Source organism: Anomalospiza imberbis, chromosome 14 (genome assembly GCF_031753505.1).
Source record: "Anomalospiza imberbis isolate Cuckoo-Finch-1a 21T00152 chromosome 14, ASM3175350v1, whole genome shotgun sequence".
NCBI classification, from domain to species: domain Eukaryota; kingdom Metazoa; phylum Chordata; class Aves; order Passeriformes; family Viduidae; genus Anomalospiza; species Anomalospiza imberbis.
The window spans coordinates 19,623,686-19,647,717 of NC_089694.1; the positions used below are offsets into that span (position 1 = coordinate 19,623,686).

The following is a 24,032-nucleotide window of genomic DNA, read 5'->3' on the forward strand; positions in this document are numbered from 1 at the left end:
CCCGCGGGTGATGGGGCAGCGCCCGGGTCCGCAGAGCCCCGTGCCACGAGCAGGAGCCCGGCGTGCCTGAGTTTGGGTCACACTGCTGGGCTCGCCGCGTCACCTGTGCTCCTCTTGTGTCCCTCACCTCCTCGCCCGCCCGGCCGTGGCCTCCAGCCGCAGGGTCGGACCTCTGGCCGCCCCACCCTTGCCGGGGTTCCTGCGTGAGCTACAAGCGGTGCTCTGCTGGAGCCTGGGGATCTGCAGTGGGTGATGCAGTGGGAACCGTGTGGTGCCTGCCTGGGGATGCGGTGGGAATGCTTGGCTCCCTGAGCACAAAGTGACTGCAACTAACACCAGCTTGGGACTACTTCTCGGAAGATGCCCTGCATGTCTCTGGTCATTCCTCTCCGGCCTCACCGCAGAATATTTGGAGTTGCTAGCTTTCTTCTGCCGAGGGGGGACAAAGGCAGAGGCCTCCAGAGGGTTAAGAGCATCTGCTTTTACGCCAAGTGTTTAAGCAGGAAATAATCTGCAGAGATACATGTGCAGCAATTCAACTGCTGCTGCTCTCTCAGGCTGCTGCTGCAGTTCGGTGTGTGAGAGGAGCCGTGCTGCTCACAGAAGATGCTTTCTTGGTGTGTCCGAATCTCCAGGCATGGCAGCAGAGCCCCGGCTGTCTGAGCTGGGGTAAATGTCTCCATCCAAGAGGAATTATGTTGACTTGCTGGCTCTGTCGGCTCACGGAGGTAGGTGCTGTTGCCTGTGCAATATGCCATGATCTATTGCGAGGGGATACGGTCCTCTCTTCAGTCTGGGGTATAAAATTTATAAAAAATTTCCATGGGAACAGGACTTAATTTGCAATCTATAATGCTAGATAGAAAATATGTGTGTGATTTCTTTGTGTGCAGCAGGGAGGAGAGGGCAAAGGATACCTGAATGATACCTTTTCTGATTGGCAATGAAGTTGTTGCACTTAATTGAAACAAACTACCCTCTGTCTCAGCGAAATGCACCTGGGAGCTTTTACTTCTTCTTGCTATATGACCTTCTGGTGAGGTTGGCTGCAGTATGCTGGGTTATGCTTTGGTTCAGAAACTGGGACACAGTGCACTCTACAGGTCCCTTCATTCTGCTCCTGTGGACGTGGGGAGGACAGAGGGCACCCACACAGAGAGGGAAAATGCTACTGACAGGGAGCTGGTGTTTGTTTGAGGAGTAAATTTACACTGAGAGGAAGAAAAAAGGTGATCTTCCCCGAGGAAGAGGGAATGTTGAAATCCTTAAGGGTTGATCTTGATGTTCGGAAGTAGAGAAGGAAATTTATTTTAGAAGCAGCAGTGTAAGAGTCTGGGATTTGTGTTTTGCTTTCCCAGCCCTGTGGAAAGGAATTTTGTTAAACTCTAACTACTTTACCATCCAGAATCTTTGCTTGAGGATTTTTTTTTGTACCAGTACCTGGGAGAAAAAAATCTGTCAGTGCCATCAAATTTACTTAGGCTTGTTTTGAAAGTTGCCTTCTTGAGAAATCCCTAACAAAATCAACAGCAGCTGATACTGTTACCTTCTCACCATCAAGGCATGCTCTTTTTGGTTTGTCTTGAGACCTCCAGTGGGAGTTTTATTCTGTAATGATCAAGCTGAAATGAAAGTTTCCAGTTTTCTGGAAAAGCAGAATGTTGGGCATTGGATACCTCTTTGATTTTGTTGGCCTGGTTGACCCACATATGTAGGTTTGCCTGTTGGCTCCTGAGTGCAGACCCTGCCAAGGAAGCCTGGCTGTGCAGAAGAGGAAGGTGCTGCCTGGATTATGCACCTGCATCACGTGTAGAGTGGTTTGTGTTTGTTTCTGGCATTGCAGAGCTATTGATACAGCACAGCCAACAGTGCCATTGCTGTGTAACAGTTTCAGAAGTGTTTCTGTGGCACCCTGGCAGAACAAATGTGTCATTCATGACTGCACTCTTCAGGAAAAAGAGCAGCACTGTCATCTGCACTGTAAATCTCTTTAGTCACTTTTGTTTTCTTTGCTCAGGTAGCAACACATTCTTAACTGGAATGTGTTGCTACCTGAGCATTTTTGTCAGAGCATTTGTAATTACCACCTCAGTTTCCCCAGGGCTGTTGTGCTGTTTTTGACTCAGCACTGACATATCTCATAAGGAAGTCTGGAGTAAAATCTCCCCCCCACCTTTTTTTTTTTTTTCTTTCTGTAATTCGGGCCCAAATGCAGTCAAGAACTTGTTCCCTTCTCTTTTTGCTAGAACAGGACACTTGTGTGTCCTCCTCTGAGATCCCGTAGAGAAGACTTCTGCTCTGCAAGACCTTTGTGTTGGAGGTGCAGAAGCAGGTCTGGTGGATTTGTTGTTGTGCATGAATCAAGAAGCCACAAACCCTGCCAGGGATGGAGGCTGTGATGATACCTGGGAAGCAGCTGCTCTCTCTGTTCTGAGAAAGAGGATCCCTTACCCACACACTAGGTGATATCCAGTGCTCCATAGCAATTCTTATTTCTCCCACAAAGAGGAGAGAAATCTTCTGGCTTTCATTGGAGTAGTGAAAACACAAATGTACAAATGTTCAGTGAAATCTCACCAGAACTGGTATAAGGTCATCTGAATGACTTCTTTCTAGAACAGCACTTATAAAACGTGGTGGGCATTAAGTAACACCATTGTCTGTGCAGGAAACATTTGAAAAGAATATGTATTAGTCATCCCATTTACTGCTGTTTGCACACAGACAGAATGGTGATTAGAACTGGCTGAATCAAAGCAAAATGTTTCTTAAACAAAATTTCAAAATTCAGTATTGGATTGGGCACTTGCTGGCCAGCAACTATTTTGGTCATCTTTGTGCCTCTGTTCCAGCAAGTGTCTTTTCAAAGGATCCTTCTACAAGAACAGCAAAATATTGGGGTGTATTTCCATGTCTTAAGTTCTGAAGAAGTGGATGGGAATATCTTCCTTACAGCCTTACTTGTATCTGCTCAGGAAATCAAACCAATGTATTTGAACCACTGATTATTGCTGAGCAGTCTTTCTGCTCAGCACTGAAGTTCTGCATTAAACTCTAACTATGTGGAAGTTGAGAGTTAATAATGGTAGTTTTAAAAATTTTAGTTTATTAAATGGGAAGTGGCCAGCATTTTGTGTCACACACATTGTACTGATCACCTTCCCCTTCCTGGCAGTCACATTCTACCCACCCTGGAGACAGAGGGAAGAGACTCCCCCTGTGCCCCTCTGCAACAAGGGGCTAAATTTGATGTTCTTGTGGGCCCAATGCTCACCTGGCAGCAGAGATGCTGGGATCTCTGCAGGTTTGCCCTTTTGGAGAAAATGCCTGCCCTTTTCCATTAGGTCCTGTGCCTGCCCAGCCATGCTGGAATAGCTGGGGAGTCATGTGCTGCTTATCAGTCACAGGTGGTGAGGAGATGGGTAATAGACAGGCCAAAGAAATAACTATTTGCTAGGGAGTGATTCTGTGGGGATTTAAACAAAGGCCTGTCTTTAGGTACCTGCACTCTTTCAGCAACCCTAACATTTTTATGGTTTGTATGCTGCTTGCAAACTAGCTACAGGTGAATAAAGCCTGTGGTCCAGAAACTGTTGAGTTGGAGATAAAACTGTTCCTTTCTGAGAGTGCCTGGAGTGTCTTTAAGAGGCTGCATTTGAATTCTATATGGCTTTGTACCACTTACAAAATGCATTCACAGTAGGTGGTGGCATCAATCTCCTCTTAGAGAATGCAGATATTTATATTATGCAAAAGGTTTTCTCACTTTTCTAGATTCAGATGATGACTGGAGATACCATTCTTGTTAGATAAAAAACCGAGTCTGACTTTAGAGGTGAATTCAAAGAGCAATTTCTATTTAATATATATAGCAACAAATAGGAACAAAGCTGCTTAAGGAGTACTTTAATGATGATTCATTATATTGCTCTCACCAGTCTGAAAGGCAATAAAAGTAAAAATGGAGTGCTAGAATGTAGTTGCTTAGAAAATGTACAGAAAGGGATCTGTATTGTTGAGTGGGTTTTACAACTCATCAAAGAAATGTTTTGAGGTGCAAAATTATCAAGTGTCTTTCCACCCCAAAGATGAGGCAGCTGCTATCTATTGTTTATTGTTCCAGAAGGTCATTTTCTTTGGTTGTGACTAACCAAATTTAATAGTTTATTGCTTTTTTAAAAAATCCTGATTCTCCCCACCCCCGGATCAGGACAGATGCTGTCATAATGCTTCTTCAATACTATAATTTTATTACCAATCCTAATTAAATGCTGTAACTTCTGAAAATCAGATTAATTTGAACCGTCAGCCCAGTGTAAATGCTGCTATCATCAGAGATCATAAAATGTTCAAGGCACCATAATTCTACTACATAGCTGCAGTGGCAATTGTCCAAGGATATGACTACCTTTGTTCAGCTGACATGGACTGAAATGTGAGCACTTCTGAGCAGTGCAGCATGAATAGAAATGATACATTCTTCAGCTGTTGAATTGCACATTCTAGCCATAAGTCAACAAACATTAGAGAAATGGCATCACGCCACCATCACTGTAATACTCCTCCCATGCTATAAATATTGTATGAATTCTGCACAATCGATAAAGGGGAAAATAGAGGTGGGAGGTTGTTGCACAGCTAAGCTGCACTTTAGTGATGAGCCAGGACATGATACAGATCAGCCTCACTGCCAACCAAGACTTTTCCATCCTTGGGCCACAGTCCATGAATTCAAGTTGCACAGTAACTACTTCAGCTAATTTGCTCTACAGCCAGGACACACTCTGATCATCACTTTGGTCTTCTGGACAGCAGGACACATTCTGGTTCCTTTATGACCAATTGGTTCCTTTATTACCAATTTCTGTATTTTGATTTTTTTCCTCCACAGATATTAGGTAACAAGTAATAAATTCTGATTCCAGCTCAAGCAGTAGCAAAGTTGGTCTTCCTGCTCTGTCCCAGGTTTATTTGTTAGGTGTGACAGTATGGAAGATCTCACTGGTCATTACAGATATAATTACCTGGCTCTGACAGGCAGAATCTGACACTGCAAGCATTGGTGTTGAAGCTTCATGTTTAGATTTTCTTTGCAGGAGAGAAAAAAGCACTCTGAGAGGACCATAACCCTTGTCTACAGCAAGATGAGATGAATTGCGGGCTAGAAAAGCCCAGTCCTCTCGAGTCCCATGGGTGGAGCCTGTGTGACTGGCTCAGGGCTGGGTGTGGGTGTGGGGGTGGTGGCAGCAGCACCCGGTGAAATGAACCCCACCACAACAAAAGCTGGTCTCAATCCACATTCAGCAAACCACCAGCTCCACCTGGGATGCTCCAGGCTCCTTTGAAGAGTTTAGTGGAGGATTTGACCCTGCAGGTTTAACTCTGCCTTGCTGAATTGAGTGATTTTGTCAGTCCCTGTGATGGAGTGGGGCTGTGAAGCATGTGCTGCTGTTTGGTCCTGAGCATCCCAAGAGCAGGAGCTGTTATATTTCTACTCAGTGGGAGCAAATATTGCTACTTGGTTCTATAAACCATCTCTTTGATTGGAACTGCTGGCCATGCTTCCCCCCTCCTGTTCAATAGGAGTTTTATCTACCAGACTTGTATGTTCCAGGCTTTATGGTGAAACCCAAGTGGCAAAATCTGTGTCACTTACAGACTGATTTGGATAGTACATGTTTGTGTCAATGGGTGTTGTGAATCTTCTGCTCCTTCCCACTTCCCAACACCTTGATTGTATGCAGGCAGTTACTGCTGCGGAGACAAGACCAGCAGAGTGGGATTTGTGCCATAAAGAATTTTATGTTTGAGATTTACCCAGCAGGCTTGTTTCAGCCAAAATGTGGAATTCTGAGTGAGTTTTCATGCCAAGAGTTGCAGCATTTGACCACAATTTTTCTTTTTCAGTATATGCGACATTCAAGAAGCTCTGGGCAGACATATATGATTTTAGAACAGCTATTGCTTGCAAAGGAAATAAAAATAAACTGCAGAAGCATATTAATTATCATCACTTTAATATATATAGTGGTTTGCACACAGTTATTGTGGACATTGTTATTTGGAAGACTGTAATAATAATGTTTCTAATGGGGGCTATTGTACATCTACTGCAACTCTTACAGTTATGGATCGAATTTAATATATACTCCCTTTGAAAAAGCCTGTTTTTTCATATTTTATGGTACCCAGTGCTATGTACTCAGCTTACAACAATAAAATAGCCGAATGCTGGAATAAATATACCAAATAGCTCTCTTGTCTTGATAACTTAACTGCTTTTAAAAGTTAATAATCTCATTCTCTATTTTCTAAACCTGTGTGCAAATATAAAACCTCATGTAAGTAAGTAGGTCTGAGCACTATAGTGTGGAATATGGCAAATATTCTCTAGCAGACCTCAGTTCCACAATGCATGCGAGATCCTTGGAATCATCCTGATGATACAGGCTGTAGAAAATTTCACCCAGCAACTTCCCCCTGCCTTTCAGAAGAATATTTAGGCTTATTTAAAGAGTGCAGATAACTGGATCTCAAAGGTACCGTCAGGGTAGTTGTTTTGGTGAGTAATTATTTCTGGTGATTTATAAATAATAAATCAAATCTGTTTATTTTCTTGTTCCATAAGTTGACTCATCTTTGTCCTTTGTCTGCTTAATTAAGGAGCCTGCTGGTAATGCAAATCATTTCCCATGATGTGGACAAATCATTATTCAGCCTCTTTTTGCTAAAGAGATCATGTAATTTAAACCCTTTCCACACAATCTGTTTTCAGGCACTTAAATTCTATGCATTTCTCTGTGGTTTCCAGTATCTTTTTGAGCTGTGGACATTAGAGATGGTTTCTCTGGGACAGCAGAATGCCAGACTTTACTAATATTCTCACTAGCACCATACACAAAAACAACATGACATATATAACCTCACCTCTCTTCAAATATCTAAAAGTGTCATTAGATCTTGTAGCTCCAACATGGCCCTGGGACCTTGTGTTCCATTATCTCCTCTGACTCCCATATATATTTTCAATTCTCTAACTTTCAGTGTAACAGTTCCCCCTTCTGTAAGAGGAGTAGATTCTTCCCCACTGAATTCTTTGATCCTAGACAAGTAGACTTGTGTTTTGCTCTGTTACAGTGTCAGATCTCTGATAGAGCTGGGCATGTGGAGAGGATTGAGTTGTTCGTCTATGCTTGTCTAAGTTTGGCAATATTTATCACTTAAGCCAGTTCTGAGTTGCATTGGGCTGTGAAAGTTGTCTCTGTAGGCCCAGTTAAAAGCATTTCCATTCGCTGATGGTTCCTCATTAAAATTACATCTTGTCAATTATCAGTGATCTTTAAAGTGTGCTGTAGTAATTTCAGGTAATGATATTCTTACAGTCAGTGTGTGGTGTGTCACTGAGCTGTTTGCAAAAAACAAGTTTGCAGTGCTGGCACAGCTGCTAGTCCCTCCTCCCTCCTTTATTTCCTTTATTAAGTAGATTAAAAAATGTCAGGATTATTCAAAAGGCTGATTGAGGTTCCCAACACATGCAGGTTCAGGAGGCCCTGCAGTCACAATGATTTCTGTTGCTTTCAGGTTCAGCCTTCTCGTGGTCACTGGGTGATGTTTTCCAGGAAAGACTGAATAGGTTGCTGTTGAGGTATTCATAAAATCCATGACAAAGATAAAGCAAATTACAAAACTGGTTTTTGAGCACTCTTGTTTCACCATGCTTTTTTTCTAAGGTTTCTGCTGGTAGTTTTTTTTTTTTGTTTTGTTTGTTTGTTTTGGTTTGGTTTTTTTTTTTTTTTTTTTTGTTCCTTAATTCAGTCTAGCAATTGCTCTGTGATTTTGGTTTGGGTCTCATGTCCAGGTGACCACTTACAATTGCTGGACTAATATTTGTGGCCCATCCAAAATGCTCCTGTCCAGCTCCTTGCCTCATCTGTGTCTTTTCCTTAGCTTGATCATCTTTTTCCATTGTTCTGCCCTTGAGGTATTTCTGTTCTAGCAGGAATACATAGTAAAATCTTTCCTCTTCCAATCACTGGGGTGTTCTTTTCTATTTCTTATCCCCTCAGTGCTCACCCTGGTATTTATTATTTATTTAGCATCCCTTGACCTCATCTCTGAGACTCTATGATTCCACCTTGATTACTTCTTCCTCTCTCTTTTTGCCACCTTCATTTTTTTCCACAATTTTTTCTTGAGCAGTCCATTTCTCTCCTTGACACTAACAATTACTGACAGCCTGGTATCCTGTCTCCAACAGTGGCAAATAGCAGATGCTTAGAGAATAATGTAAAAAGCAGGGTGAGAATATACTAATCCTAATATATCCTGGCAGCAGTGATCAGCGTCATGTCTGCCTGACTGTTGTGAATGTGTTAAGCACAGCCCAGTGGGGGCTATGCCTAACACCACGTGTGTGAGGAAAGGACAATTTTACAAGATGGCAAATTTTTGTGTGTAACTGCCCCTTTCCAAAAGTGCTGGCCTTTCCTTGTGCCACTGCTTTGCTTAGCTTAGCATAAACAGCCACACGCTTGTTTCTGAGCCAGTCCTGAGGTTTATTCACAGGACTCCTTGTACCTGATCAAGTAGGAGCTTGTGTTCCCTCCCTTCATCTCCTTGAGATGGTTGCAGTGTGGCAAGATGAAGGGAAAAGTCCTTGTGTTTGGTTATGAGCCCTTATATGATTGTGCTGCTTGACTGATTCCTGTGGCGTTCAAGCTCTGGCTGGTTGCAATAAAATCTGATAAGTGTGATGCTGAAAATCTATGAAAATCATGGCCACATAGGGAAGGGAGAGACCCAAAGCAGTAGGAGAAGTTATGTGGAATGTCTGGGGGCTTTTTTCTCTGCATATTCATGGTTGCTTTGGAGTTCATTCTTTATTTACAGATTGTTTTCTCCAGTATTCCTTCAAATCTGAAACAAGTTCTGAACTGTGTGAAGAAGGTAGAAAAAATGTGCTTCAATTTTATAAATGCTAGGTTTGAAGTTGCATTTCAAAATACCTCTGTTAGTATGTAGAATATATTATCCAGGGTACTGAGTAGCTAAATAAGATGAGTGATGCTGCAGGTGTTAGACCTTTAGCTCCTAGTCCTTCATCTGATGCTTCCTCTGTTAGCATCACTGCTCCACAATACCACTTAAACTTATGAAGAAGGTAAAAAAGAAGGACCAGCCTCTGCTTTAAAACCTCTATCTTGCTTTATATGTGTTACTAGATTCTAAAACCTTAAACTCCAAGTTTTTTACCATGTGATATTATACACTTTTAATCAAACTACACACCCATAATCTTAGTTCTATAATTCAATTTTGGAAGCTTTCTTCATGGCTTCAGGTCAAATGTAGTGTTCTCTTGGGTGTCAGTGTCTGTCAGTGCAGAAAGTCTAAAATTCTCAGCAACCAGGATTCCAACACTCCAGCATACAACACCATAGTTTGATTTATCCTCACCTGATGGCCAGCTGGACTGATAGAATTATTTTCAGAGTCTTATTTTCTTCACATATTTTCTTTTCTGGTTTTTACTTTGTACATTATGCACAAATTTTTTTGAGTCCTTGGAACTTCTTTAGGATGACATGTGAAGGACCAAAGGGAAGACAGGAGCACTTTGTTGACATGACTGATCATCAGCACCCAGCTCTTCACTGTTTGACCCCAGCAGTAAGGAAAAGGGTTCTTCTGTTCATGGAGGTGAGTCCATAAGTCCCTACAGCTCTAACTGCTCCAATGCTTGCCATGTGATTGTTGAACAAGACTGGGCATCATTCTTCCTGTCTATTTTCTCCCCTCTCCTTGCAGAAGCAGAGGAGTGCCTCCAGTGACCTGTGCCAAGTGATGCCTGCAGTGGCTGTAGAGGATGTTCAGAACAGGGTGAGGCACACAGTGTGCCTTTCCCAAACGGAGGTTCCCAACTTTGTGCAATGTTGTGTGTGCCAGAGCTCAGGAGTGTGCGTGTATGCAAATTATCTCATTAGAAATTCAGGGCAGAAAGGCACAGAGCTTCTTTGCTGCCACGGGAACTGTATCCAGAAACTCAGGGTGGAAATATGCCTCCTGATACATGTTTTAGTTCTGTATAAATCATTTGTAAGTATGGCTCACTCCATTCATTTAGCTGGTGACACTGTTATTTAGGAGTGACACGAAACAGTCACAAAGTAATAAGGACTGCCTGAGAAGAAAATATGTGCTAAAGCTCTTAGGTGTAATGCTAATTTAAATAAAACATGGGCTATGTTGGGGCTGAAGAATATTTCTTCTAGAAATCCTAATAAATATTTAAGCCATGGATGCTTAAAAGTTTTTTTTTTTTTTTTTTTTTTTTTTTTTCCCCAAAATGAAGCTGCCATGATTATTTAAGAATGTTTTACACTCCTTTTTAGGATGAGTGGATTAATTTTGTTCTTAAAAAAATATTTTATTGGTATCTTAGCAGTAAGGACACCTGTGCTCATCTAATGTATTCAAATGCAGCCCAGCAGCCCATGCCCCTAAACACGATGGAAAGCACAGAGAAGGACTGCTCATCGTACTGCCAAGTCAGACCATGCTTCAAGTTAGGCTGATGAGCAAGGGCATATTAAGTAGATATTACTTTAATGATTGTTAATGCAGACAGAGTGCACAGAAAAAGAATGTGAGTCTTTGTAAAAGCTGAATAAAAAGAAATATTGCAAAAAGAAATCTCCAAAATCTCCATTAAGCCAAATTATAAATATGCTAAAGGTAATAGACATTTTACCTAGGAGATGTTTATTGTCCCTACTCTTTATTTCTCTGGAGGTTATTCACTGTAGGGACATGCTGTATCATCCTTTGCTGAATTGATAACCTTGTGCTACTCGCAAAAAAATTTTGGTTAAATGGGAGTTATTACTGCTGTCTCACAGTGCAAATGCTTTCTATTTGTGGTGTAAAAATTAGAACAAACAAGTCTTACTGTCTTGAAGTACTCATTTGTAAATATTAAAAGATAGGTGTGCATTTTTTAATGTGAGATAATTAGAATTTGGGTTGGAGCATGGTTATGAGAAGAGGACATTATGCTGACAGTAGAGGAACACTCCTGGTGCAGGAAGCTCCTGTGCAGCTGCAGTGAGAGCTGCAGGTTGTGCCCTGGGTGAGGGAGATGGCCAGAGCCCCAGGCAAGGGGCTGGGAACCAGCACTGACACTTCACTTGACAAAGGACATGGGGACGCTGCTGCTGGCTGGGGGTGGCCAGGCACTCTGAGACTCTGCAGGAGCTGGTGGACAGTAGCAGGACCCCGACTAAATGCCACTTTGGAATGGGTGCTCGGTGTGAGGGCATAAAAGCCCAGGGATTCCTTTGCTGGGGTCTCTTCCTGGAGGCACCAGTTCCAGCTGTTATTGTATCTTGCACCATGATTAAATAATTTAAAAGAACCAAGTATTTGGGACTCTTTTATGGGACACCTGGGGTCAAGCCAATGAGGGAAACCTGTATGTGGGGTGCTCAGGGAGACAAGCAGGGACCCGATGGATGACTGCAGCTGCCACTGCTAAGGGGCTTTGGTCCTAGCAATGACAGTCTGGGGTGATGCCAGTGTGACCCCAGAAGTGGCATCTGAAGGGTCAGACAGACCTGACTTCATCAGACCATGGGAGAGCTTGATAAAGTCCTCAGACTGAGAAATGGTATTTTTTTTCAAAGGGAGATGAAATTCTTTAGTCTGTAGTGAGCCCTGAAAGTAATAGGTGCTATTAACTGGAGATTTAAACTTTGTCCCTGCCTGCTGCTGGCTGCAGATTTTATGATAGTTTTCTTTTTATTTCTCCAATTTGTGTTGTATGGTTTGTGTTGCTTTAGTCTGTCAAAGTAGGCTGGAGAGGTTTGGACTTCCAAGTAATTTTCTGAAGAGTTGCAATGGATAAGGTATGGTTTCCCCTGACTCTTTCATCGGTGGCAGGGCAAATATTATGTCTGCCTGCAGCACTTGAGTGAAATCTCCTGTGGGTTGGGAAACAGAAGGTGTGAAGTGAACACTGTGTTAATGATGCTAATCTGGGAGAAGAGATAGCCAGAAGGGCACGCTGTCTCCCTCCTGCTGAAGCAGTAAGCACCGTGTGCTTACAGGGGTCTGTTCTGTTGTGGTTTGGGCTGCCTGGGCTCGTGTCACTCCTTTTCTATCTGCCCTCACAGTTCAGAAATCATGGTTTTAAAATTCACAGTTTTTTAAAATGCATAGTAGAAGAATATGACTTACAGTGATTGTTTTATTGTTCTGCCATGTAAACTCTTCAGTAAATGCATATGATCACAGAACCACAGAATTATTTAGGTCAGAAAAGATCTCCAAGATCATAAAGGCCAATCTTTGATCACCACCTTGTCAACTAGACCATTAAGTCCAGTCATTTCCTGAACACCTTCAGGGATGGTGACTCCACCACCTCCCTGGGCAGCCCCTTCCAACAACCCCTTCTGTGAAGAGATTCTTCCTGATGTCCAACCTGAACGTCCCCCAGCGCAGCCTGAGACCACCTCCTCTTGTCCTGTTGCTGGTTGCGTGGGAGAAGAGGCTGACCTTCACCTGGCTGCAACTTCCAAGGAGTGGTAGATAGTGTGAAGGTCACCCTGAGTCTCCTTTTGTCCAGGCCAACCCAGCTCCCTCAGCTGATCCTGATCAGACTTGTGTTCCGGACCCTTCCCCAGCTCCGTTCCCTTCTCTGGCCATGCTCCAGCCCCTCAGTGTCTGTCTTGTTGTGAGGGGCCCAGAGCTGGACACAGGATTTGAGGAGTGGCCTCACCAGTGCCCAGTCAGGGGACAGTCACTGTCCTGGTCCTGCTGGCCACACCACGGCTGGGACAGGCCAGGTGCCATTGACCTCTCGCCCACCTGGGCACACCTGGCTGCCGTTGATCTGGTGTTGACCAGCACCCCCAGGGCCTTTCCCACCAGGCACTTCCCAGCCCCTCTGCCCCAGCCTGGAGCTTCAGGGGGTTGTTGTGACCCAAGGGCAGGACCTGGCTGACCTTCACACAATTGGCCTCAGCCCATGGACCCAGCCTGTGCAGATCCCTCTGCAGAGCCTTCCTGCCCTCTGCACAACGCTCCCACCCAAACTGGTGGCATCTGCCTGGCAGTGCCCTCGATGCCCTCGTTCAGGTCATCAATGAAGTTGGCCCCAATGCTGAACCCTGGGGAACACCACGAGTGACTGGCTGCCAGCTGTAGGGATGGCATGCTTGCAGCAGGGTGAGAGGCAATTTTGCTGTTGTCCCGGGCAATGAAAAGGTGCCAGAACACAGATAAGCAGACTGAGGGAATTCTTATTTTTTCATAAGTGAAATCATACATTTTGAATTTATTTTCTAACCAGATATTTTTAAACCTATACAAATTTTAGGGTGTTGTTTCTACAGTGGACTGCTTAACATTGCCACTCTTCCTGAGGGTTCAAAGCCTTTAACTCCTTAGGTTTTATTAAATTTCCAAATAAAATCTCTACAAGTATTTTCACCTTTTAAAAATATCACTATTTTTACAAAATATTAGGAAAGCTCATATTTCACTAATCAATACAAAGTTCAGCATTGACATCTGACTTGTGTAGTGACTTGCAGAACAATGTAAAATGACTGCATTAATCTCACAGGGTGTTTACTGCTTCCACAGTACTGACATTTGGTAAGGGAAAAAGAAAGACCTGTGTCTCATGTTATGCAGTCAAGCTCATTCTGGGGGCAGGTCTTGGGGATTCTCTGTATTTCCTTCAGGTCTGCTGCCTTGTTGGGTGGCACATGGGCACATGTTTGGCTGAGTGAACTTTCCTAACCAGTGAAACCAGTGAGGTCCATCACAAGCATCCCTTGGCTGTGGCATGGGCACACATAAAATGGCATGATGGAAAACTGAGCTGGTATTTGTGCCTGTTTCATGTTTCTGGATTTCATTTGCCTGAGCTCTCCTTGACAGGGATGAAGCCAAAACAAATGTCGTCTCCTGCCTGTTAGACAAACAAATACTTAATTTTTTGTGGAGTGCTTTCAAAAGATCTCTTTTTAAAACGTTACGAGCTTGTAGCTTTAATGGTCTGTCATCTGACTGTTAGCTGCGGTTGAAGGAAGAACTAACTCCAGACTCTAAATGAAAGACTCTCAGTATATCTGTCATAAACAAGCAGAGCAACAATCCCCAATCTCTTCTTAGTCTCTAAGAAGTGATGCTCTACAGGTGCATTAGTGTTTTATTGTATAGTCTATGTCCTAGGCTATTCCAGAAGATAATTTTGATCAGGAAATGACTACCAGCCACATCAGTGCCCCAAGCAATGATGAATTCTCAACCCTTTATAGGATTTGCAAGTGAGTTTGCCATGTTGTCTGACATTGATGCAGAACACTGCATCTCCCAGAGATGAGGAAAAAGCTCACTGGAAACACTTGGTGAATAATAATTATAAAGCTATATTCACCTCTGATTTCTTTTTGAGATTTCTGTGAGAAAAGTGGACACTGAGAATTTTCTCTTTTGCTCTGTGTCGCTCAGGGACTTTTTTTGCTTCTGGCTGATTGAGGAAAAATGAGAAAATGCTGAAATTGAATACTAGACTTCCTAGTAGCATGAAAAGCATCCTAAGGGGCTTGGATGTATGTCATAATGGCAGTAGTTTCTTGGGTGATTGGTAGCTATGAGGTCAAGCTTGAAAGTCTTGATATAATTTTCTAAGATAGTTCAGTTTTGTCAGGATGACAGATTTTTGATTGGAGATGAAATGTAAGGAATGAGGGGTTTATTTTGTAAAGATGATAGGAACAGGTAGGTCTTTTTGTACAACAGACCCTGTTATCCTTTTCTTGTTTTGCACAAATGTGGATGCTGACTCTGGAAAAGATGAATATCCAAGGACAAAATATTGCCTGGAGCAGTCGATGTCATCTTTTATAATAGCTGTGCTGCACTGCTATATAAAAATGCTTTGCAATGGCAGTGTTGGGGCACGTGTAAATCTGGAAATGTATTCAGCTTTTAGTGTCTTATAAGGCAAAATGGCCTGTTAACAATTGCTTCAGTATCAGGAAAGCTTTTGAGAGTACTCTGTGTTTACAGGTTCAGTAATCTGTTTCTGGAGTTTGGGGCAGTTACTGCTCAGAGTAGAGTTCTGCAGAGGCAAAGGGTTGATTTTTGGGATAGTGTAGTTCATTTCTGTGTCGTCTCTGAGGCTTGACATAGGATACAACGACTCTAGATTAAACATTTTCCCAAGTTAATGACTTTTATGTGGATGGTGATTGCAAGCAAACAGGGAAGGATATTAAAAAGAGAAGTTTTATAAGCATATTGTGAATGAAAACTATATAATATTTACATAGCAGCTACATCCTATTAAATGCCTTTGAACACCATGTAACAACATCTCTCTAAATACCAATTACTGTTTTACTGGAACTGCAGTGGTCGACATGGACTCTGAGTCTCAAACTGCTGGGAGGTTCCTTAAATGAAGACAGTGGGTCTTTCAGAATAAAGACTTTACTGCTCAGGTTTACACCAAGTGATTATCAACAGCACTGAATAAATGTGTGAAATCCCAGAGGCTGTGTGCAGTATCACACCCAGGAAAGGTCCCTGGCAGCTGTGAAAACTCTGCTGGCAATCAGCAAGGGGTTACATCCTCAGGAGCCACAATCTCCTACGCATTATGTGAAGAGGAGGAAGGAAAGAGAGATGCTGACCCTCGGTGCAGGAACTTCTCAAGCTTGCAGCTGAATATCTGCCAGAACTGAACAGAGGAAAATCTCCTTTGTCTCAAATTTACTGAAAATGTCCCTCAAAACAGCTTTAGCCCACACTGCCCTTCATTCAAAAGAAAGGTGATAACTTTGTTTTCTGTCTTCTCATTGCACTCAGTGAAACACAAAATGCTGCCAGAATGCGAGTGGGTATCATGCTTTGAATGTGCAATAGTCTTTTTTCAGAGAGGCTTTATTTTATGATTTAATTATTGTATGACAAGGATTTGTTTGAAGAAGAAGAAGGCAATTTAATTGGATTTTCTATTTTACAGGCAGGATCTAAAGAATCACTGGAAGGTGTTTCTCATAATGTTTACAACTCTCCTTTTCTAATGCATATTTACATGCATTTCATGGCTAACACAGATGAACATAGAGAAATAGTACATATTTATAGACTAAGCCTATAGTTTAAGGCAAATAAGCAGGCCTTGCCTTTAGCTGAATATTTTCCTGCACAAGGACTTCAATTTTAAACAGTGTGGATAATGGTGTCTTTGCTATCTGAGGAGTGTATGGTTATGACTCATGGTGTCATAAATACTACGGCTATTACAGTGAGCATCCAAGTGAAATTGCACAAAATTATATATTTGCCAGGGTTCTTTTCTCTAACGGCCAAACTTCAAAATAGAAAGCTTTATTATTCATTTTGATGCGTCTGAACTACTGAATGTTCTTGCTGGCCCACTAGACAGTTTAATAGGGCTCCTGAACATCATCAATAATTCATGCGTCTCTTAAACAGGCATGTGGTACTTGTTCAACTATAATCTGAGTGTATTAAATTGTGAGCTGCCATAGGATGGTCAGGGATACACTCAGTGCCAGCCCTAGACCTTATAGATGTGCAAAGTTCTTTGGATCTTCTGGAATTAAACTCCCTTTGTGGTGCTCCTAAACAGGGAGCTCTCCTCATTGCCCTCCCCCCAACTGTTGCTTTTCCTGGAAGGGAGGCAGCTGTTAGCCAAGGATGTAGTTAATGCCCCTCAATGCAGTTTGGATGATGTAAATAATGTAAATTATCCCCTGAATATGACTCTCAGAGCTGGCTGGACCAAAGATGGGGAAACTGGTGGTCCAGGCAGAGGGGTGGGGAGGAAGCCTAGGCTGGGGTCCATGAAGGTTCAGGTGGCACTAGCAAAAATGAGAGTTAAACTGTAATGGATTGTTCCGTTCTAGACAGAACTGAAAATCCAGTGATTATTGTAGGATGTGTTAGTTGATATTTATGAAGAAATCTAATGGGATGTAGGTTTTTTTTTTTAAGTATGTCTTTGACTTCATTGGCTTTTTTCTTATATGTCACACACACTGTGACATCCCTTGTTGTGCTAAATATCATATCCAGATAGAAGGTTTTACAATCAAAGGGGATGAGAAAGGCCAAGGGTGAGTACAAGCAAGGCTATCCCCAGGGGCCTGTCATCTTGCTATGCCTCAGGGAGGTCTGCTGGTAACATTGGCTGTCTCTGATCTACTTTTGCCACTGCAGAACTGAGGCATGCACATCACTGGGACTCATGACATGCCTGGGATGAGCACCTTGGCAGAGCTGAGAAGTCACCGAATTCTCTGCATAGCAATGCAGGCTTTTTCTGCAAGAATCTTCCTTCTTCAGACTTGTCACACTTGAGCCATGCTCATGTCTCAACAGGAGTTGAGTAAGAAGTTACAAAGAGCTCAGAAATTAAGGGTGTATTGTCTTGTGCAGATATTTCTTAGAAACTGTTGGCAGTGTTATTGTTGAATAAGAATTTGTTGCACAAAGAAGAGTAACATGTCAGACAAGTGCAAGAAAACAGTACATAAAACCATTCAAGTGAAAGTTTTACTGTAGGTGGAATGAGTCTAAAACCAAGACCTTCTTCTTCCCTTTTTGAGCTTTTTGTCCTTTATCAGGCTTCTAAGAAAAATCTCATGCTGACTTGTTGAGTTCTGCATTGCTATCTAGATAAGGGTCAAAGTGTGCCCCTCTTTGTTCAGGGTGCAGAAGCCTGTGAAGAACTCCATGGCCATGCAGCTTGCAGAAGTGAAGCTCCAAAACCCAGGCAAACATGAGCTGTGCTGGTTTGAAAATAGCTCTTCTGCAGCTGACTTAGGGGCTGGTAATGCAGCACAGAGTTGTACTCTGCCAGTGTGATGCCTGTGTTGAGCTGGGGAGCAGGAGAAGGCTGCTCAGATCTGTCTCAGCCTGACATTGCTTAAGGCTGGGGGAGATGCAATTTCACTGCATGCTGGCTCAGTGTGCCTGATGCCTTAATGCACAGGGTTTCTAGCAAAAATGGGTTAGTGCTCCCATTTTTCTATCTAGACTGCAATGAGGTTAATCCTAACAACGTGCAGCTCCTCCTGGAAATAGTTTTTAGGTGGTGGAGATGTTTGAAAAGAAATATAATGCTTCTTCACTTCCTTTTGGCCATAATGGAAGTATTAGATCTCAGCATTTCTCTCTTAACTGCTGCCTTCCAGTGAACTTTTTCCTCTGTCTGGGTGAAGTGCTTGGGTCAAATGAAAATTCTGGCTCTGTGGTGAAATAGCTGATGATGGCAGTGGTGGCAGTGATTATCAGTCATCCTGCACCTATGCCTTGAAGTGATGGCTGGTGGAAAAGGGCCGGTGATTCCACAGCAAGGGTTACTGTGCTTGCTCATCTGGGACACACAGCCTGAGCAAACCCAGTTTCTCAATAGGCTGCCAGGAGGGCATCTGAGATCACAGCTCCTGTAGCACATTGGATAGTGGAAGTTGGAACTACCAGCATTTGAACATATTTTAAGGCATTTGATTCTGACTGGGAGGGCTGAGTCTCTCTGATTGTGGCTGAGCTCTGAGCATTGCTGCCTCCTTTGCCTATTGCATGCCCGGAGCTGCTGCTTCTGCAGTGGTACAGGTTGTCCTGCTTCTGCCCAAATTGCTTATCACCAATAAAATAACTCTGAAATAAAATAGCTCCAATAAAATAGCTCTGACAGGATGAAACCATTTCAGTAGGAATTATTTTATTCCTATTTTCCTCCCTCATTGCTGTGACAAGCGCTGGAGCTCCTCCAGACTGTCAGTGGGCTACAGCCTGGGACCCGCTTTCCAAATCTGTTTTCTGCTTTATTTCTTAGTGTCATGTTTTGTTTCCATGGAAACTCCCTAGCCTAACTCCAGTTAAAATACTGTCAGGTACATGAACAATGCTGTCATTAAAGGGCATCCTCAGCTCTGGATGTTCGCTCATCATGTGTCCTACTAGACAGTCAATATGGTGTCAGGAGAGGCTACGTGGTCACCAAAACTTGATGGGAGCCTGAAGGCTTTGGAAGAGCTGGTGAAGCCAGCTGTTGCACCCCTGGAGAGGAGTTTCCTTTGGCTGGTGCTCCTTAAAGCAGTTGTGCCCACAGCAATTCTCTTCATAGGAAAGGAGGGATATTTTGCCATTTTCAAAAGAATTAGCTTGGGCTACCTGCAAAAGCCTGTCTGCAAAATTCATATTGAAAAGAATAGATTTACAACAGCAGTAAAAGAAGTTAAACAGAAAATATGTTGTTTCCAGGAAAATCGGATTAACTACAAACTGTACCATGGAGTAAAGGGCTGATTTCTATCACTGAGTGTGGAAGTAAGTGAGGCAATTTTTCTGTGCTGTGATGAAGAAAAGTGTCTGATCAGCATAAATATTTCTCATTCTATTTGCACTCTGGAATCTGTTCATGGAAATATCTTCCTTCTTTCAGCCCCATCCTTACTGTTTACTTTGAAGAACATCAGCATGAGAAAAAAAGCTTACTTTTGTGGAGGCAAAAGTACTGTACTTAAAATAATGGTTTCCCCTTTTCTCTGTGAAATTTTACAGATGCTGTTGTATTGGGAACCCCATTTTCTAAGTGCTACATTAGCAGGACAAAACACAGTGCACAAGAAAATTTGCAACCCTTTAAGGAAGAGCCATTAGACTGCGAGATAAAATGTGGCTCTGTATCTCTAAAAATAATATATTTGCATCACTATAAGAACTTCAGTTTTGGTAGCCAGGAATAGTCTAGGCATCTTCATTGTAATTATTAAGAATTACTAGCTTGCACAATTACTGCTTTGAGAGAGATGCGAATGTACATGGTATTTTAGAGGACAGGGAGAAGTGAAGAATTTATTTATTCCTATTTTAAAAGATGAAGTTTACTTGTTTGCTGGCAAACAGTATAGGAATTCAAGAACTGTCAAGGTGGAGAAGGCTGCAGGTTCATCTTGTTTGGTGTCTCTGATGGATGCTAAGATGTTCAGAGGGAGGGGGAAACCTTGTCTTAGCAGAGGTGAGAGAACTTCTCCATCAAGTGAAAACCAGGAATTGGAAGAGGGAAGAGAGCACAGATGCAGAACTTTTTTTTTTTTTTTTTTTTTTTTTTTTTTTTTTTTTTAATGGCTGTTACTTTACATTTGCAAAACCCTAAAGGAAAATCATCAGTTTGAAAAGAGATCAGTGTCAGGAAGTTCTTTTACAAAAATCTGCAGCTACTCTGGTTTAGGAACACAACATTTTGGTGCTCAGAAACTCCTTTTTATATTGTCAATCACACAACCATAGCCTGAGGACTGCCACAGAGCCCCCGATCTCAAGGAAAGGGACTCATCATTCATTGTATCTTGTATCACGTTCAAATAGCAGAATTGGGCCTCCAAGGCCTTCAGCCTGGGAGGTGGGAGCAGCAGGAGTTTCTGCAGTGTAGAGTAGGGTGATCAGGCCATGGATTTGCTGGTTTTCTGCTTATATGATGCAAGAATAGTAATGTTTTCTGGAACTATTGAAAATTCCCACAACTCTGCATCTTAGAACGGGTTTCACATCCCAAGTAAAACTGTTTTCCATTTCCTGTTCTGTAAAATGTATCTATGCACTGTCGTTCCATAACAGGATGGAATCTTCCCATTCAGTGGTGTAGATCAGCTCTGCTGGCTTTTTGTTTCTCGTTAGCTTATTGCAATGATTAAAATAGATGAGATAGGAGGTACTTTATGCATGAACACTGCCAGAAACTGGCAGCCCTCCACAGGGCTGTACTAACAGGTGCAGAAACTCCTTGTCAGCACAAAGGTGTCAGCTCACCATTCCTGACTGCTTCTCTTGTGGTTGGGGTGTGAATGTTCCTACTGGCTCCTGGTGCACACTAGCATTTTGACCTCCATAAGTACCTCCTGCTGCAGAATGCTGCTGGAATAAGCTCTTAACATGCCTGTCTTCTGCTCCTCAAAAAGCCCCATTTTTCACAGCACATTTTCTTTTGAAGTCTGATTCAAAGCCCATTGTAATTGGTGTAGTATCCTATGCATTCTAATGCAGCCAAATCAATGGTCATGCATTTAGGAATGAAGAAAATTGCTTGCATCTGCAGGGTGGGAGGATTCAATCTTAGAGTGCCATGATGTTTGAAAGGGTCTTGGGTGTCAGGCTGAAACCCAGCCATGTGTGAGCTCCAGCTTTGTGAGGCTGAATGTGGCCCTTGGCTGTACCTGTGGGGGAGGGATTGTTGCTCACACACACCCTGCTGATGGCAACTGCTTAGACATTCAGCCTCTCTCTGATGTCAATACATTTTAAAAAAGGATTATAGAAATTCATAAAGGACTTAGGAAAGTTCTGCAAAAATGACTGGGTGTCTGTAAAACATTCATTTTTAACGAGAGGCACAGTCTAGTTAAAATAAGGTTAAGAGGATACTTATTGGAAGTGTATAAACACTGCAGCAGGAGATTTATGGCTGCAGGAGGCTTTTTAAACTAATAGGCAAAAGTGGAATTATATAAATCAGTGGTTGGAAACTAAAATTAAGCCAGTACATGTTGGAAGAAGTGTAACCCTGAAAAAAGTCCTACATAAGAACAGAGTGGGTCTTTATCTCTAGAAGTCCTTAGGAATATATCCATCTTGAAGGTCAGCACATTACTGACTTCCAGGGTAGCTGCGGGAGACTCTGATTAAAGATTTTGGGGTTATACTATGTGTAAGACTTCATTAAATATTTACACTCCCTACTCTTGGCCTTAAAATCAAAGCACTTGGCAGTCACTGATGTGAGGGAGCTTTGGAGAAAATCCTTAGATTGAATATTAGGAAAAAAATCTCTTCACAGAAGGAGTTGTCAAGCACTTGAAAAGGCTGTCTAGGGGAGTGGTAGAGTCACTGTCCCTGGAATACTTAGATGTGGCACCTAGGCATGTGGTTCAGTGGTGGGCTTGGCAGTGCTGGATTTATGTTGGACTTGATGGTTGCAGGGGGCTCATCACACTGTTAGGTGATAACTTCCATAAGGATCCAGACTCTACCAGCCAGGATTGCTCCAGAATCCAATGGTTTAAAAAAATTATTATTTTTCTTTGCTAGTCTGATTTATTGTTTTTGTTAATAACTTTAAACTGATATTTCTTAGCATACATTTTTGCTGGAGAAGTTTTAGATGTAGTGTTTTTAACTCTATATAAGATGTTCTCACTGATGCTTATGAATGTTTTATCCCAAGAGCAAAATCTGTAACTAAATATTCTGGACAAGTAATGAAACTGTCTTTAAAGAAATCCTTTGAAGTGTACATATTACGTAAGTGAAGAAGGGAAGAATCGACAAATTTTTTCATTCACAACTCTCAGCTGTAGAGATCTTAGATGTTGCTCACAGATTTAATAGGTATAAAATAACAAAGAGGATTTCTTTTTCCCAGATTTTACTTTCCTTTAAACAACTGTCATCAGATTTACAGGTCACTGTGTGTGTTGCAAATAGGATTTTATGCTAAGATCACAGTTTTGAGATTAGAGCTATTTTTTTTTTAATACAGTATTTATTAAGGCAAAATTGAATAAATCAGTCCTGTGCATCAATGTCTTTTGAGAACCACTCTCCATTTCTGAGTTCTGTCAACACCATGCTCAATTGAAAGCATCACCCCTGTAAGAGCCTCATCCCAGCTCCTCACAGGCAGATTTCTCCCCATGACCACGTGGCATCAGTTTGTGTCCTGCGTCTTCCTTAATTGCTTGTAAATTATATACTTTGGAAAGTAGAAAGTGATTTTGATTTTTAAAATACAATACTCACAAGGCAGACTTGCCTTGAGAAGGGGTAAGCTGAATTCTTGCCTTGGAGTTTTTAAAATTCACTAAAAAATGTTGGAGATTTTAGAATTCACTAAAAATCTTAAGCTTCAGCAGAAGCAAAGTTGTGGGTCAGTTCAGCAGTGTTACAAAATCCAATCTGATGACATTCTAATGACAAACAGAATTGTACTTCTGGAAAATAATAATAACAGTATTCTACCCTGCTTGATCTGCTTTGAAATGTTTCATTTGCCTTAACAAAACCTTGGGATGACCTGGTGTGGCTGACGCTATTAATATTGAAGACCAGTGCTTTTAACAATAGTAATGTCTCTTGAAGTGCAGCATATGAGTATTAAAGGAGTAAGAATAATATAAGTTTAACTAATCTGGCTTACTGTGCTCCCTCCTGCTGGGAAAAAAGAACCTCACAAGCCAGAAATGAGAAGGAATGAAGAAGCAAAGCAGCTATCAGATAACAGAAGCACAATATGCAATCAGCCACACTGGTCCTTGCAGAGAAACTGCCCCAGAGATGCTTCCAGAGAGTGAAGCGGATGCAAGAAATAAAAGTAAGTGGGAATGAAGGAGTCTGTGTGTTTAAAAGAATAAGACAGGCAGGATTGAATGTTAGCAGGTGATGGTGCTGGTGAAGCTGCACACCATACTATGTAAATCTGAAATAGAGCCATGGGTTATGTGGGATGTCCCTGCAGCCTGAGCAGCAGAGTGGTCCCTGAGAGCACCCAAACTGTGAATGACCCAGTGAGCAGAACTTACTGCACTTCTGGTAAGGGTGTTTGGCTATTTCCCTTTCCAGTTTCCATCCCTAATCTTTTTGCTGTGTTTGGATAAAACCTGCTCTTTCCTTGACCAAGGTTTGTTCCTTATGTTTGTTTCGTAGTGGTTATCACTCATGCTGTTCTTTTTCAAGTATTTGTTGCAGGTGCACGTTAGGGGTTATGTTGTTTGGGAATTCTTTTGATGCTGAAGAGCTCTTTCTAATGCTTGCCTGTACTTTATGTGCTAAAATTTTGGGAGCTGGTTTTTTTTTTTTTCCTGAGCTTTTGGGTGGTAATGGTAGCTTCTGCAAATATCAGCTGCCATTTATCAGGTTGTGTTTGAAATCTGACTTTTTCAAGATTTTAATAGCTTAACATTTGAAGCATCTAAAATACAGAATTTTGG

General features: G+C 42.1%; 1 protein-coding gene across 2 annotated transcripts in view; it reads left to right on the forward strand.

The window, feature by feature from the left end:
- Window positions 1–159: 159 nt before the first annotated feature.
- Window positions 160–24,032, forward strand: part of HTR2C (5-hydroxytryptamine receptor 2C) — a 229,357-nt gene continuing 205,484 nt past the window's right edge. Inside the window, exon 1 of one of the 2 annotated variants that reach the window (XM_068205374.1) lies at window positions 160–728. The gene's annotated coding sequence lies outside the window, so the exon portion shown is untranslated. The remainder of the gene's footprint in view (window positions 729–24,032) is intronic. The other variant, XM_068205373.1, reaches the window with a different exon arrangement.